Source organism: Ursus americanus, chromosome 29, assembly GCF_024610735.1.
Source record: "Ursus americanus isolate L20-20 chromosome 29, mUrsAme1.1.p, whole genome shotgun sequence".
NCBI classification, from domain to species: Eukaryota; Metazoa; Chordata; class Mammalia; order Carnivora; family Ursidae; genus Ursus; species Ursus americanus.
The window spans coordinates 23,360,081-23,376,261 of NC_142155.1; the positions used below are offsets into that span (position 1 = coordinate 23,360,081).

At 38.3% G+C, this 16,181-nt stretch overlaps 1 protein-coding gene across 13 annotated transcripts in view; it reads right to left on the reverse strand.

Moving 5' to 3' along the window:
• The window catches only part of MLIP (muscular LMNA interacting protein), a 240,687-nt gene that overhangs the window by 214,486 nt on the left and 10,020 nt on the right, over positions 1 to 16,181 (reverse strand). The window contains exon 1 of one of the 13 annotated variants that reach the window (XM_087857001.1): positions 15,955 to 16,173. The exons of the other annotated variants lie outside the window; for them this stretch is intronic. The gene's annotated coding sequence lies outside the window, so the exon portion shown is untranslated. Of the gene's footprint in view, positions 1 to 15,954; positions 16,174 to 16,181 lie in introns of those variants that run through there. 13 annotated transcript variants of the gene reach the window in all.

Here is a 16,181-nt window from a genome sequence, read left to right on the forward strand (position 1 = left end):
ACCTGTTTAAGCTTCAACCAGACAAATCATGTCCTTGCTTTGCTTCTGCCACTCCTATAAAAGTCTTTCCCTAGCTCCTGTGGGTGGGGCACCACTAACCACTTCCACTTTGGCACTACCCAATTTGAATCAATTTCTGCTCAAACTCTTAACATTTTTAATATGCCTCAGGTTATCTTTTAACATACTATATTCTATACTATATAATATATATACATATATATTATATACACATATATTATACATATAGGTAATATATACACATTTTGTGTGTGTGTGTGTGTGTATATATATATATATACAAAATGTAACTTTCTAACCAGTGTCTGCGCTGTCAAATCCTCTTTCAAATCAAACGTATTGTGTTGGCATTATCAGAGTCACTATCTGCTGAGCAAGTACTTTCTTATTTTTTATGTTTTAGCTATCTTAAAGTGAAGAAGTCTATAGTTATTGTTCGGTTTTGGTCTAACGGCAGTTAACATTTTCTCATGGCTGACCAGTTCAACATATAACTCACTATCGCACAGAACACACGCTGTACATATTACGTTACCTCTGTTCTTTTCAACTGCATTTTATAGTTCATTTTATAGGGTGTGGGCTAGAGGAAATACCTTCAGTGGTCAAAAGGTACAAACTTCCAGTAATAAGATTAATAGGATCTCAGGATGTAATGTGCAGCATGGCGACTATAAAATAAGTCAAAAGCGACTGGGAGATTGAAGGGCAGAACTAAAATATTAGTGCTCTTCATGACCATATCTTGCTTGTTTAGGTCACTAAGTAAACCAACATCACTCGGTTTCACGTATGGAGCTAGCATCCATTCCCTCACATGAAACCAAATTCACAGTTCAGCACCAAGCCAAAGAAAATTTTCTAATTTGTGTTTTTGTTACTGATATGAATTCATTACATTCCATCTTTAGACCTGAGAGACACCATTGCCTCCGCTCATACCATGCCAGAGGACTTTTCATTTGGAAAGACAGGTGAGCTCTGGGTTTAAGATCAGTCTGGGCCATTAACACAATTCAATAACATTCACTCATTTTAAATCCAACATATTTATTCCTCTTGAGCTATTTTATTTGTGTTTGTTTGTTTTTAAATGGCAGCTCTCAGCATGATTTTCAGAAGAGAATGATTTAAAGTTCATAAAATGTCATCACACAGTACCACTTTCTCTAACAAATTACCCAGGAAACAAAGATGAAAGTCAAACATAAACCACTTAAACTTTTTTATGTAACATGATCTAAAATTACTAGAAACAACAAATTTCGGAAGGATCTCATACAATTTTGCTCACATCTTTTATTAGTGAAATTTTTATTGTTTAAAGATGCAAAGCATACCAATCTTAAAAAGCTTTTCAAATTGGTTTTATAGTTTTTGTGATTATTATGCATCTTCTGTCCCAACCAGAGGTCAATTTTCCAAAAGTAACTCTACTTTTATTAACTTACAGGACTGAGTTTTTAGAGTTTCTCTCTGAATTGAGTTCTGATAAAACACACAAGTTACCTCTAACCAGAAGCTTCATTAATAAGAATTCCTCCAAAAGAACATTCTGAACACCTAATACATTACAATTTCTCAGTTACCACTTATAACACACCCAGTTCTGTAAGAGAAAAAGAAATTTCAGATTCTAAGGGAACATGAAGTGAGGTTATGATGTGGTAAAAATGAAACAATGAACATACAAATCCCAAGGACTCTGCCTATCTGCATAATATGTCCTCAAACCTTTGTTAGTTTTAAGTCTAATTTCCTAACGTGAAAAGTAAATGTGCCTACTTACACATGTGACAAGAATTATAAAACAGGAAAAAAATTTAACTTTAGTGTTTGTATATAACAAAGATCAATTTGTTCGCTAGATGGGAAAATTAGGACTCCAGAAGAAGCAAAGGAAAATGGGATACACTACAGCCTAAGTTACAGTTTGAGGCATGCCTGGGTGGCGCAGTCGGGTAAGCATCCGACTTTTGGTTTTGGCTCAGGTCGTGATCTTGAGGTCATGAGACTGAGCCCCGCGTCAGGCTCTATGCTCAGCACGGAGTCTGCTTCAGACTCCTTCTCCCTCTGCCCCTCCCTGCTGTGTGCTCTCTCTCAAATAAATAAATCTTAAAAAATTTAAAAAAAAAAGAAAGAAAGAAAAAGAAAAAAGAAAGAAATTATAGTTTGGTAATGACCAAAAAAAAAAAAAAAAAAAGGAACCCAGTAGACCTTTCTAAAGACATCTGAAAGTAGAGACCAAAATGTCAGAAAAAGCAGCTTTCCAGACTTTTGGAATTTATGGATTAGTAATTGTTTTTAAGGATTCATCATCATTCAGGATGTGTGGGTTCCTCAGTGGATTAAGCATCTGTCTTCGGCTCAGGTCATGATCCCAGGATCCTGGGACTGAGTCCCACATCCAGCTCCTTGCTCAGCAGGGACCCTGCTTCTCCCTCTGCCTGCTGCTCCCCTGCTCATGCGCTCTCTCCCCCTCTCTCTGACAAATAAACTCTTTAAAAAAATATAAAAACTTTAAAAGCAAAACAGTGAGGAAGAATGCAGTCTCCAAGAAAAGGATAATCCATTAAATATGCTTAATAAGCAAATTATCTTATGGAGATTACATTGTTCCTATTCTTCTCATTTACTCTAGTAAAGTAAAACCTCGTCACAGAGAAGCAGTAATGCACGAGCCATCTCTGGCGATCTGTCTTCTAGAGCGCCGTGAATGAATGAGGTGCTGCAGAGGTGTGCACTCCCTGACTCGAAGGATCTGCTCTTCTTCAGGAGCCTCAATTCTTCTGACCACATGTAAGAGAAAACCTCACACTGAAGCCAATCACCTTGACTCAGACCTGAGCCCTATCAGAGAACAAGTGTGTACTGATGAGTCATCAGAGGGCATATGCAATAGTCTAGTACGTTCTTTTACTCTGCCTCATTTTATGGGTACTCAGGCCACACACTAGGACTACAGCTGACCCTTGGCAGGATTCTGAGGGATTAGGGGAGTGAGGGGAGGTGTGAACAAGCATTTTCTGAACACCAGATGCATGGATCAAGGCGGTGTCATTATTTAACATCACACTAAATCATAAAAATATTATCAGATATTAGTAACAACACTTATTAAGAACAAAGATTCACTGATGAGAAGTGGCCAAAGACCACTCCACAGCTGGAAGGCTTTAGAATCATGATTCCATCTCTGAATTTAACATGACATTTTGAGCACTCCACACTGGCAGCTTTGTTTTGACCATTGCCCACAGTTCTCCCCTATGATATCCATCAATCTCTTTTTCAGAATGATCTTTCCCCTTTCAAAATGTATCCCCAGGCTGCCGACCTTTGCTTTCTCAACAAATCTGATAAACTTCTGCAAAGTCTCCCAAGGGCTAACACATTAAGCATTTTCACTTTACAACATCATCTTTACCCAAGATCGTAATGGAGAACAATATTATTGTTTGGAAGCACCAGTAATCTGCCCCCCACCACTCTCTCTCCCTCTCCCTCTCTCTCAATCTTTCTCTCTCTCTTTCACACACACACACACACACACACACACACACACACACACACACACACACGTAAAAGCAACTACTCAGTTTTAACGGCTTACAAATGTCCTTTGAGAAGAAATCCTCTGTATGAACCCACTTAATCATTTTGGGTTACAGGGTTAATCCAGGAAAGACATGGAAGCCTGGCAAGATTCCAGACACCACATGTGTGGGATTGAGCTGCTGGAACTAGAGCTGTATGACGTGCCCCTGGCTCTGAGGATCGTAGAAACATTGTGAATATTATCACCAACCCTTTGTAGAGTACACACTGAATTATCAATCCAATAAAAACAAAAACAGAACATAATGTGGGAAAAAATAATGCAACATAGGAGAGAGCCCCTTTGACTGCCCAAATCCTTTCATTACTCATAGTCTCATGTGTCAACCAAGGAAAGACAAGATCAATAAACATTACAAGCACTTAACTATGCCCCCATGGCTCTCAAAGGGTATTATTAAAGAAACATTTTTTCCTATTTTGTGGCATACTTGACCAGTAAACTTGTATGATGTTCAAAGTCTACACATCAAGTTTATGATCTGATATACATACACATTCTGAAAGGATTCCCCCCATCATGTTAATTAACACATCTATCACCTCTCATATTCATCTTTTTTGTGTGGGAGAACATTTAAGTTTATTCTTTTGGCAGATTTCAATAATACAATATAGTGTTAACTATAGCCCCCATTTTATACATTAGGTCCCCAGAACTTATTCATCCTGTAACTAAAAGTTTGCACCCTTTACCTACTTCTCCCTATTTCCCCTTTCCTCCCCCCACAACCCATTGGCAACCAGTCTTCTACTCTGTTGAACTCCTCACACCCCAGTGACAAAGTACAGATTTGTACTCTACAGCAACTGAGCAGAACCTTCTGAGGCCCCTCTTCCCTCATGCCTCCATCCAGGGCTGGCCTAGAACCTCTCAGAGCTGTTGGATAAGAAAATAATTTTTACTGTGTTAAGTCGGTATATTTGGGTTTATTTGTAATAGCTCTACAAATCCAAGTGAATTAGGCTAACAATTTTCCCCTTAAAACTTTGGTGACTGGCAGGAATTATAAGGAAATAAATTATCAAAATTATTACATGTGTTATTTCTCACAGTAACTCTTTGATATGGGCACTGTTGTTATCTTCGTTTTACAGTAAAAAATTCTGATATTTAGAGAAGTGAGTCAACTTGCCAAGATTACATAGCTGGTGAGTGGTGGGAGCCAGGAATTGGGCACAGCATGATTTTCAAGCTATTGTTTTCCACAACTATACAATTCCTTTGTGTCTAAGTATGCTGGGCTAAACCAACTCAAATATTTTGAGAGAGATACTGGCATATTTTAAATTAACAAACTGTTCCTTTTTAAAAATTATTTATCTTTGCTCAATACTTATCTATATTGTCCATTTTAATAAACTTCAATTTGGGGGTCCCCATAACATGGTTGTCTTACTATACACAGATCAATGCTTTTAAAAGTACAACTCCAATAATAAAATATATTTATACAATGGTAATTCTGCATGGTAAAAATTCCAGAAGTATTCCAGATTTGCCCCTTTCTGTCGGTGAAGCATAAAATCTAGGCATGATGCCTCCTGTCAAGAATCTATGTTCCCCCCTCCTAGGAGATTATAGGATTACATAAATTAAAACTGGAAGAAACCTCAGATTATCCGGTTTAATATTTTCTTTTTTACAGGGGATAAAAGAGGATATTGAGACCCAGAGAGGTAAGCATCTTGTCTCAGCCATGCTTAAACTGAAGGCCAACTATCCCCATTATATTCCACAGTACCATGCATGCTGCTCAACTCCAAGAATGACAATGAGAGACCAAAGACAAGAGCAACATTTAATGTCCCCTAATAACCTCATGACAAGATTTATAATGTTAGGAAAAGGAAAGAGAAGAGGAAGAAAGAGAAAGAAGGAGAAGGAGGAGAAGGAGAAAAGCTACAAACTGGCACAAAATATCTGTAAGCCACATAGCCAAAAAAGGACATATATCTACAATCTATTAAAAAAAAAAAAGAAACTCCCAAAAATCAGCAATAAGAACACAAACAACCTAATTAAAACATTGGTAGAAAATCTGAACAGACACTTCACCAAAAAAGGTAAACATATGTTAAATAAGCACATGAAAAGACATTGAACACTATTAGCTATCAAGGAAATGCAAATTAAAAACCCAGTGAGGTACCACTATACAGCCATTAGAATAACTAAAATAAAAAATAATGATAACACCAAATACTGAAAAAGGTTTGGTGAAAATGGAACTATCATACATTACTGAGGAGAAGGTAAAATATTATAGCTACTTTGGAAAACAGTTTGGCAGTTCCTTTTAAAACAAAAAAAAATGGACTAACCATATGACCCAGCAATTGCATTCTTAGAGACTTACCCCAGAGAAATTAAAACCTATTTTCACACAGAAATGTACACAAATGTTCACAGCAACTTTATCTATAATAGCTAAAAGCTGGAAACCACCCAAATGTCCCTCACTAGGTGAATGGTTCAAGAAAATGTGGTATATTCATACCATGAAATACTACTAAGCAACAAAAGAACAAATTGTGGATATGCAACTTGAAAGAACCTCGAGGAAGTTATGCTGACTGGAAGAAAAAAAAAAAGAAAGAAAAGCAAAACAACCTCAAGAGGTTACATACTGCAAAATTCCATTTATTTAACAGTAGTGAAATAACATAATTACAGTTAACTCTTGAACAACAGGGGTTTGAACTGCTCACATCCACTTATCTGTGGATTTTTTACAGTATTTTACAAATACTATAAATGTATTTTTCTTATGATTTACTTAACATTTTCTTTTCCCTAGCTTACTTTATTATAAGAATACAGTATATAATACATGTAACATATAAAATGTATGTTAGTTTCATTTAGTTAGTAAATGGGTTTCTTGGGTTCTCTGAGCCACTCTAGCAAATTAATTGAACCCAAGGAGGGGGTTGTGGGAACCTGTAATTTTTAGCCTGTTGGTCAAAAAGATAACAACTTACGTTTGCAATTAACATCTGAAGTGGAGAGCATTCTTGTAAGATTGAGCACTTAGCCTTAGAAATCTGATCCTTTCTCTGTAGATAGTGTCAGAATTTAGTTGGATTTCTTTTTGTCATAAGCATGCTATGAAGGCACACACACAAGTTGTGTCCACCAGGGTCACTGTATTCAATCATGAAGCAAAGTTAATCACAATTATAAAGCAGGTTCAGGATTCCAAACTTAATGACATTTCACCATGTGATTAAACTTGGCTTCTTACACAACACACAGGGCAGGATAGAAAACAAACCACACAACAAATAAGATAACAGAAGGGTGTAGGAAGTGAACAAACAAAACTCCAAGTCAGTCTGTGGGTACACAGTTGAGATAAGGCCACAGTCTGGTCTGGGTCAGCTCTCGGCACTCGCTGCTTATTATGTTTAAGTGAAGGATCTCAGTTCTGTTCAGGGATCAATTGGGCAGAGCCTTTAGTGGCAGCTGCCTTTTTAAAATGGTCAGACATAGCGGGGTTATGTCTGAAGAGTTTGACAATTTGCTGCCAAAATCTTCCCCTTCAAAGGGATTTAATCAGTCTGGGCCCCTGCAGCCCTTCTCTACTTCTGCTTGCTACCAATTCTGGGCTTGTCAGCTGATGCTGGTCCCAGAGATAGCTCCTGGGTGCATACTTTTAACTATTTGTATCACTGCTTGACAGAAGCTCCTGCTTGACATGAGACACTCCATTTTGCTCTCTATACTTTTTGTTCTCTTATTGCTGAGGCTAAGATCTCCAGTATTAAATTAAATAGCAATGGTGAGAGTGGACATTCCTGTCTTGTTCCTGATGGTAAAGGAAAAGCTCTCAGTTTTTCCCCATTGAGGATATTAGCTATGGATCTTTCATATATGGCCTTTATGATGTTAAGATATGTTCCTTCTGCACCTACTTTGTTGAAGGCTTTTATCAAGAATGAATGCTGTATCTTGTCAAATGCTTTTTCTACATCTATTGAGAGGATCATATGGTTCTTATCCTTTTATTAATGTGCGTATCATGTTCATTGATTTGTGACTATTGAACCACCCCTGAAGCCCAGGAATAAATCCCACTTCATCATGGTGACTAATTCTTTTAATGCACTGTTTGATTCATCTTGCTAGTATCTTGTTGAGAATTTTTACATCCATCTGTGTTCCTCAGGGATATTGGCCTGTAATTGTCCTTTTTAGTGGGGTCTTTGTCTGGTTTTGGAATCAAGGTAATGCTGGCCTTGTAGAAGAAGTTTGGAGGTTTTCCTTCCATTTCTATTTTTTTGGAACAATCTGAGAAGAAAAGGTATTAACTCTTCTTTAAATCCCTGGTCAGTTCCCCTGGGAAGCCATCTGGCCCTGGACTTTTTATTTGTTGGGAGATTTTTGATTACGGATTCAAGTTCTTTGCTGGTTATGGGCCTGTTCAAATTTTCTATTTCTTCCTGTTTCAGCTTTGGTAGTTTGTATGTTTCAAGGAATTTGTCCATTTCTTCCAGATTGCCTAGGTTGTTGGCATATAATTTTTCATCTCTTATAATGATTTGCATTTCTGTGGTGTTGGCTGTGATCTCTCCTCTTTCATTCATGATTTTATTTATTTGGGTCCTTTCTCTTTTCTTTTTGATAACTCTGGCTAGGGGTTTATCTATTTTATTAATTCTTTTAAAGAACAAACGCTTAGCTTCATTGAAAGGCATCCAAATCAGCAAGGAAGAAGTCAAACTTTAACTATTTGCAGACAACGTGACAGTCCATGTAGAAAACCTGAAAGATGCCACTGAAAAATTGCTAAAACCAATACATGAATTCAGCAAAGTTGCAGGATATAAGATCAATGTACAGAAATACATTGCATTTCTATACACAAATAATGAAACAGCAGAAAAAGAAATCAAGGTATCGATCCCATTTACAATTGCATCAAAAAACAAAAAATACCTAGGAATAAATCTAACCAAGGAGATAAAAGATCTGTACTCTGAAAACTATAGAACACTTATGAAAGAAATTGAAGATCACACAAAGAAAAAGAAAGACATTCCATGCTCATGGACTGGAAGAACAAACCTTCTTAAAATGTCTATACTGCCCAAAGCAATCTATACATTCAATGCAATCCCTATCAAAATAACACCAGTACTTTTCACGCAGCTAGAACAAACAATCCTAAAATTCATATGGACACAGAAAAGACCCCAAATAGTCAAACTGACCCTGAAAGAGCAAAGCAAAGCTAGAGGCATCACAATTCCAGACTTCAAGCTCTATTACAAAGCTGTAGTCATCAAGACAGTATGGTACTGGCACAAAAACAGACACATAGATCAGTGGAACAGAATAGAGAACCCAAAAATGGACCCTCAACTCTATGGTCAACTAATCTTCGACAATGCAGGAAAGAATATCCAATGGAAAGAAGACAGTCTCTTCAACAAATGGTGTTGGGAAAACTGGACATCCATGTGCAGAAGAATGAAACTGGACCACTTTCTTACACCATACACAAAAATAAATTCAAAATGGATGAAAGGCCTAAAAGTTAGACAGGAAACCATCAAAATCCTAGAGGAGAACACAGGTAGCATCTTCTTTGACTTCAGCCACAGTAACTTCTTACTAGACACATCACTGAAGGCAAGGGAAACAAAAACAAAAATGAATAATTGGGACTTCATCAGGATAAAAACCTTCTGCACAGTGAAGGAAACAATCAACAAAATCGAAAGGCAACCTGTGGAATGGGAGAAGATATTTATAAATGACATCTCTGATAAAGAGTTAGTATCCAAAATCCATAAAGAACTTGCCAAACTCAACACCCAAAAAACAAATAATCCAGTTAAGAAATGGGCAGAAGACATGAATAGACATTTTGCCAAAGAAGATATCCAGATGGCCAACAGACACATAAAAAGATACTCAACATCACTCATCATCAGAGAATACAAAACAAAACTGTGATGAGATACCACCTCACATCTGTCAGAATGGCTAAAATTAGCAACACAAGAAACAATAGGTGTTGCAAAGATGCAGAGAAAGGAGAACCCTCTTACACTGTTGGTGGGAGTGCAAACTGGTGCAGCCACTCTGGAAAACAGTATGGAGGTTCCTCAAAAAGTTAAAAATAGAACTATCCTATGATCCAGTATTTGCACTAGTAGGTGTTTACACAAAGGAAACAAAAATACAGATTGGAAGGGGTACATGCACCCCCATGTTTATAGCAATATCATCAGCAATAACCAAACAATGGAAAGAGCCCAAGTGTCCATTGACAGATGAATGGATAAAGAAGATGTGATATATATACACAATGGAATACTACTCAGCCATCAAAAAGTATGAAATCTTGCCATTTGTGACGACGTGGGTGGAGTTACAGTGTATTATACTAAGCAAAATAAGTCAGTCAGAGAAAGGCTAATAACATACGATTTCACTCACATGAGGAATTTAAGAAACAAGACAGATGAACATATGGGGGGAGGAAAAAAAGAGAGTTGGGGGGAAACCATAGGAGACTCTTAATGATAGAAAACAAAGAACTGATGGAGATGGGTGGGTGGGTGGGGGATGGGCTAGATGCATGACGGGCATTATGCAGGGCACTTATTTTGATGAACATGGGTGTTGTAGGTAAGTGATGAACCACTGAATTCTACTCCTGAAACCAATATTGTACTGTAGGTTTACTAACTAGAATTTAAATAAGAATTTGAAGGAAACAATTTTTTTAAAAACAAAGAATTTAGTTGGATTGTAGGACAACCATCTGGTGTCTGAGAATTGCTTGGTCGTGTGGGGAAACCATTCCAGGTTCATTGCAATTGGAATCAGAATCTTGAGCATCTCAGGCCCAACAATATAGTTGACTGAGAAGTTAAACCCCGAAATAGTAACCGAGATGTTGAAAGACTACTCCTGATATTATGTAAAAGTTATCACCTCTCTAACTATATTTCTAGTGAAAATTCAATGTTATCAAAATGTATTTCCCTATTTAAAGGGCAATTGTTTTAATAGGTGTTAAGTGAATTCGGGAGGAGAGTGCTGAAGTACTATTACTCATGCACAGTCCATAGTAGTAACATTTTACTCCTTTCCACAATGGCCAAACATTAGCCTAATCTTTCAACAAAGAATAATGAAGTCTCCTTGAGGTAAATATCAGTTTGGGTTATTTTATTGTTGTGAGTTGGAATAAACTCCAAGTATATGTGTGCTCTGAGGAAAACAGGAGATCACCATAGGGCTGGAGCTGAGGTTCTGGATCTGTTCAATGAGAAGGGTACAGGGTGGTTAGAAGAGCAGCTTCTGGACCCAGCTTGTCCTGAGCTCAAAGTCTTCCACTGGCTTGCTATGTGTCCTAAGCCACTGACTTAAGATTCAGTTATTTCAACTATAAAAATGGAAATAATACCAAGAGTTGTGGTGATGATAGCAAGATAAGTGCTTTGTCTACTTCTTGGAATGTGAAACGTGCTCCAGCTATTATCAAAATCATCACGTAGGCAGAATTATTCAGTTTCTCTTAAACTATCGGTCAAAAGATATTTGGTTTTCAAGCTTGGTGTTACATTAAAAATTCAATTAAATGCTTTGCAAGAATAATGTCTTAAAATATTTAGACTACTGGATTAAAACACCAATAGCTGTCTCATTATTAATGCTAAAACATCAACAAAAAAAGAGTAATCAGAAAAATGTCAGCATGCTTAGTGCCTTTAGAATGACAATAGTCTCATTCCTTCCTACATTTTTTGTTAAGTATCAACCTAAAATTGTACCTGGGGAATTTAAATACATGGGGAACCAAAAAATAATCCCCTTTACATCTCAAGTATTATAAAAACAAACCAAAACCAAATGCACAAAAATTCCAGGGGCGCCTGGGTGGCACAGTCGTTAAGCGTCTGCCTTTGGCTCAGGGCGTGATCCCGGCATTCTGGAATCGAGCCCCGCATCAGCCTCCTCCGTTGGGAGCCTGCTTCTTCCTCTCCCACTCCCCTTGCTTGTATTCCCTCTCTCACTGGCTGTCTCTCTGTCAGATAAATAAATAAAATCTTTTTTTAAAAACTGCACGAAAATTCCAAATATCTAGAAGTACTCCCTCTCTACAGCTGCTATTGCTGAATATCATGATTGAGGAGAATCTATCTCTCAGCCCTGGAATTTGGTAGGATAAGAAAAAGAGTCTAAGCAATACATAAGCTCATTAAAAATAAACATGAAAATCCCCAAAGGGTAACGCAGATTTTATTAATTTCCTAAGTACCTTGTTAATCATAACTGCCAGTGGTAAAGAATTTCCAGGTATCTGAAAATACCTAGTACTAAACACCATTTTTTTGGTAGTACTGAATTTTCACAAGGGAATTATAAATATAACCTGTTTTTGGAGGAAAAATGAGGTCAAGTTAATCATTAAAAACAGTATTAAAAATTGTATCTTGGGGAGCCTGGGTGGCTCAGTCAGTTAAGCGTCTGCCTTCGGCCCAGGTCATGATCCCAGGGTCCTTGGGATCGAGTCCTTCATGGGGCTCCTTGCTCAGTGGGGAGTCGCCTTCTCCCTCTCCCTCGCCTTCTCCCTCTCCCTCTGTCCCTCCCCACTGCTCATGCTCTCTCTCCGTCTCTCCCTCTCTCTCAAATAAACAAAATCTTTTAAAAGAATAGTATTTCTATGGCTGTACTTCTATCCACTGAGAAATTTCCACAACCTCTGTAATTGCTCCATGAACTAGTGCTTTGGCTAACATGTGGAACTTGCCATTTTCCTCCTATCACACTCTGGCCATCACACTGTGGCAGTGCTATTGCCAACGCCCAAATCTGCAATTCTGCCACCAATGTCATGGCTGCCTGCCTGTGGCCACACCAAGGTCCGGGGCTCTGAGTGGAGGGTGCCGATGCCTCTGCCCAACTGGCAGCACCAAACATGCTGGTATTTAGTGTTCTTCACATTGCATAGAGATTTAATGGAAGACAATGCTCCCCCTTCCTACTCACAAGCAGAACTGATGAGGTTGAGTTAAAAGTCCACCAGAAGTGATTGACTTGATTGATCGGTTTGGCTTCCCTGTCACTTATCAAATCAGATACAGTGCATGATACATGCACACACAGAGACATCTACAAGTCATGCCGATGTGGTTCATCTAGGAGTACCACTTCCCGTGTCTCAGTCGCAGCCCTAGGTGCCAGGAAAATAAAGCTCCTGGCCAAGAGGAGTTTGCTGTCTCTCGGTGGTAATGCTGTTAAAGCAAAAGGATGAAAGCACTCAAGGTTTCTGTAAATCTGCTCTCACATGAAAAAGGCTTACCTTGAATTCTTCCCTGATACGATCTCATGAAGTCAGCGGAGTCATAAATATATGAGTTTATTATGGAAAAAAAAATGACTGAGCTATTCGAAATTTCAGTAAAACTGGAAAATACAATTCAATCCCTGGCACTGTTGCCTTTATTTAGATGATTAAGATTCTATGGTTTAGCTCAAAGAGACGTGCTGCACAAACGTATCCACTGATTGCACATTAGTCGTCTGCCAGCCTGGAGGGTCCATGGAAGAATTGTTCATAACATCTGTATCTTTGTCGGAAAAAAAAGTGATGTATCTTCCACTATCCTACTATCCTTACATTTCCTTGTATTTTATAAGAGATTAGTATTTAATTCCCCGGCTGTGTCCATTATTTTTACTTCTGTAAATACTGTTGTAATAAATATCATCATAATTAAATATTTGTATATTTCTTCACTTCAAACAGATTCCTAGAGTACAATTGTCTGGCCAGTGCTTATGTAAGTATTTAACACGTCAGTATTATGCTCCAAAAAAGTGGTACCAATTTCCAGTGCTACTTGTAATGTATGAAACCGTATGTTTTATAGAAAAATTCTTAAGTAAAGAGATCAATGAACTATTGGAAGTGTTGCTTTCCTGGGACAGTATCTTAGGTACAGGGAGTTAAAAATGCCAGATGAAGTTAAGAGACATAAATTATGATATCCTGAACAAAATAGTTTCTGGATTTAAAACTTTTTTGAATCAGACTGTGTTGTCAACCACATTTATATTCTTCTTTTGAACATTTTACACACACACACACACACCAGCACAATGATGTCTTTCTTAACTCTATTTCTACTTACCTATATTCTTCCCCAGCGGTTAAGTGTCTGCCTTCAGCTCAGGTCAAAATCTCAGGGTCCTGGGATCGAGTCCTGCATGGGGCTCCTTGCTCAGCGGAGAGCCTGCTTCTCCCCCTCCCTCTGTCCCTCTCCACTCTGCTCGCGCATGCTCACTCTCTCTCTCTCTTTCTCAAATAAATAAAATCTTAAAAAAAAAGAAAACTTAAAGGTTGAATGATGGCACCCTTCCTAGTGGGAAAATAAGCATCGCCCCTGGCCTAACAATCAGTGTGAAATCACACATGGTCTGGCTGAAGAGAACGAACTACAATCACAGCCTCAGGGGTCCCCAGACACAAGAAGTCACTTGTACACCACTGTGATCCTCATATCTCTGATGACTACAGTTTCCTGGTGCTTATTATGCATAGCACTTTTCAAATATATCCTCACTTCCCATCCCTATTAAAGCCCCAGGAGGTAAGTCATATCCCATTTTACAAATGAGGAAACCATAGCTCATATAGGTTGAGCACACAAGAGCCCAGACTTGAACTCTTACCCTAGAGTCATTGCATCTAACCACCAAAATCACTATGGCACAAAGAAGAAGGGTAAAAACTAGAAATTTTTTAATTTTCAGCATTCAAGCTTTTAGAAATGGCATAAAATATTTTTTTAGTTATACACTCAGAATATTATTTGGCATGCCATTTAACATAGCCTATGCAACAGTTCCACATAAATCCATTTATCTCTCAATGAAGAAGAAAGAATAAAGATGTTCCAAGACACTCACCACCTACTGAAAGCACAAAGCATGGAGGATGAGATTTAAGAATAAATCAAGATGGCTGAGAGAATACATGAGGCTCTCTCACATCCTTTTCTTGACCCTATTAAAATGAGAATAAAGGAATGTAAAATAATAAACCCACAACAATAACAGATTTTGAAGGGGAGAACAGTCAGCATGAAAAAGTACACTGTAAATTTCTGGAAGATGCAAAGGAGATGAAGGTGTATGGCTCTGCTATGAAGCAGAGCTGCAGTCAGGAAGGAATGCTAATAAATATCTTTACAAACCCTGGAGGGTGCACCAGACTCAAGGCAGGCAAATTCCACAGGGGTTATGACTGTAATAGGGCTGCAAAGAAGAGAATTCATTGCCAATCTCTAAGACCAGCTCCCTCATCTCCTTCCATGCCCCAGGCAAAGGGGTCCAGGCAGCCCAGAAGGTCAGCAAGCTGTAAGAAGAGGACTCCCAGGTTAGATGAATGGATAGATGGATGGATGGATGGATGGATGGATGGATGGATGGATGGATGGACGGACGGACAGACGGATGAGCAGAAGCAGATAAAACAACAAAACATATAGGAATCTCCAGATTGTAACGTGAGCTCAACTGGAAAAAAAATAGGAACAAAAATATTCTATTTCCCTGCTTCCTTCACACATTCTAAAAGAATTCCCCACTTTCTGTGATAAGCTTATTAATTCATGCTGACATTTTCCTCCTTTGGTCTCCCACTACGACATGATATCCCAGAGAAATTATTACAGGTTTAGGAAAGCAATCATACAGGCTCTCTCATCTGCTCCTGAGATGAATGTCACCAAGTTAGTATTTAAAAGCATGAGGTGGTCTCTGAATTGCTACATTCTGACACCCACAAGGACAGGAGGCCTATTTTGAAGAACAAACTGGGGGTGACGTCTTCCCCAAAAGCTACTTATGCGAGGAAACGCCCATTAACTGAGAAGAAAATTGATGAACGTACCCTTGAGAAATTTTTAGGTTATAAATAAAGGAGAAAACCGGCAATTAAACCACAGACATCCTCTCACCATTTTAAAAAATCATCTCCTTCTTTTTATGAAGATCATGTAGCAAAATAAAGCCCATGACTCTATAATGTAATTACATCACTAATACAACAGTCTATTTGTCATTCCCTGAGGGAGCCAGAGTTGGGGCAGAACGACTAGATATGTAAGTAATTGTACTTCCCACAATGAGAACCCAGAAAATATTTCACCGCACGTACAGTGTGTTATAAATGTCAGTGTGAAAGCACCGTTCGCTTAAAGCCTGCGATCCATCTCCCTTCTGTTATTCACCAACACACAGAGCTGTATCAAAAGATCCATTCAAACAGTGCATCTCAGACTTACATTATCAGCAGACACTGCTTTAATTAGCAGTGGTTTTCAAAGGACTGGATGGCTTCAAGAACTTCATTTGAACCATAAAGTAGAAATCTGGATCCTTATCAGTTTCACTTTACTCTCTCCTCCCGTCCCTGGGTGCTAACAGACACAGCCCTCATTTCTCTTAAAGGAAAAAGAAAAATGGAAATGGTGGCTGGGATTTTGCCATTCGGGTGCAGTCCACTTTTTCC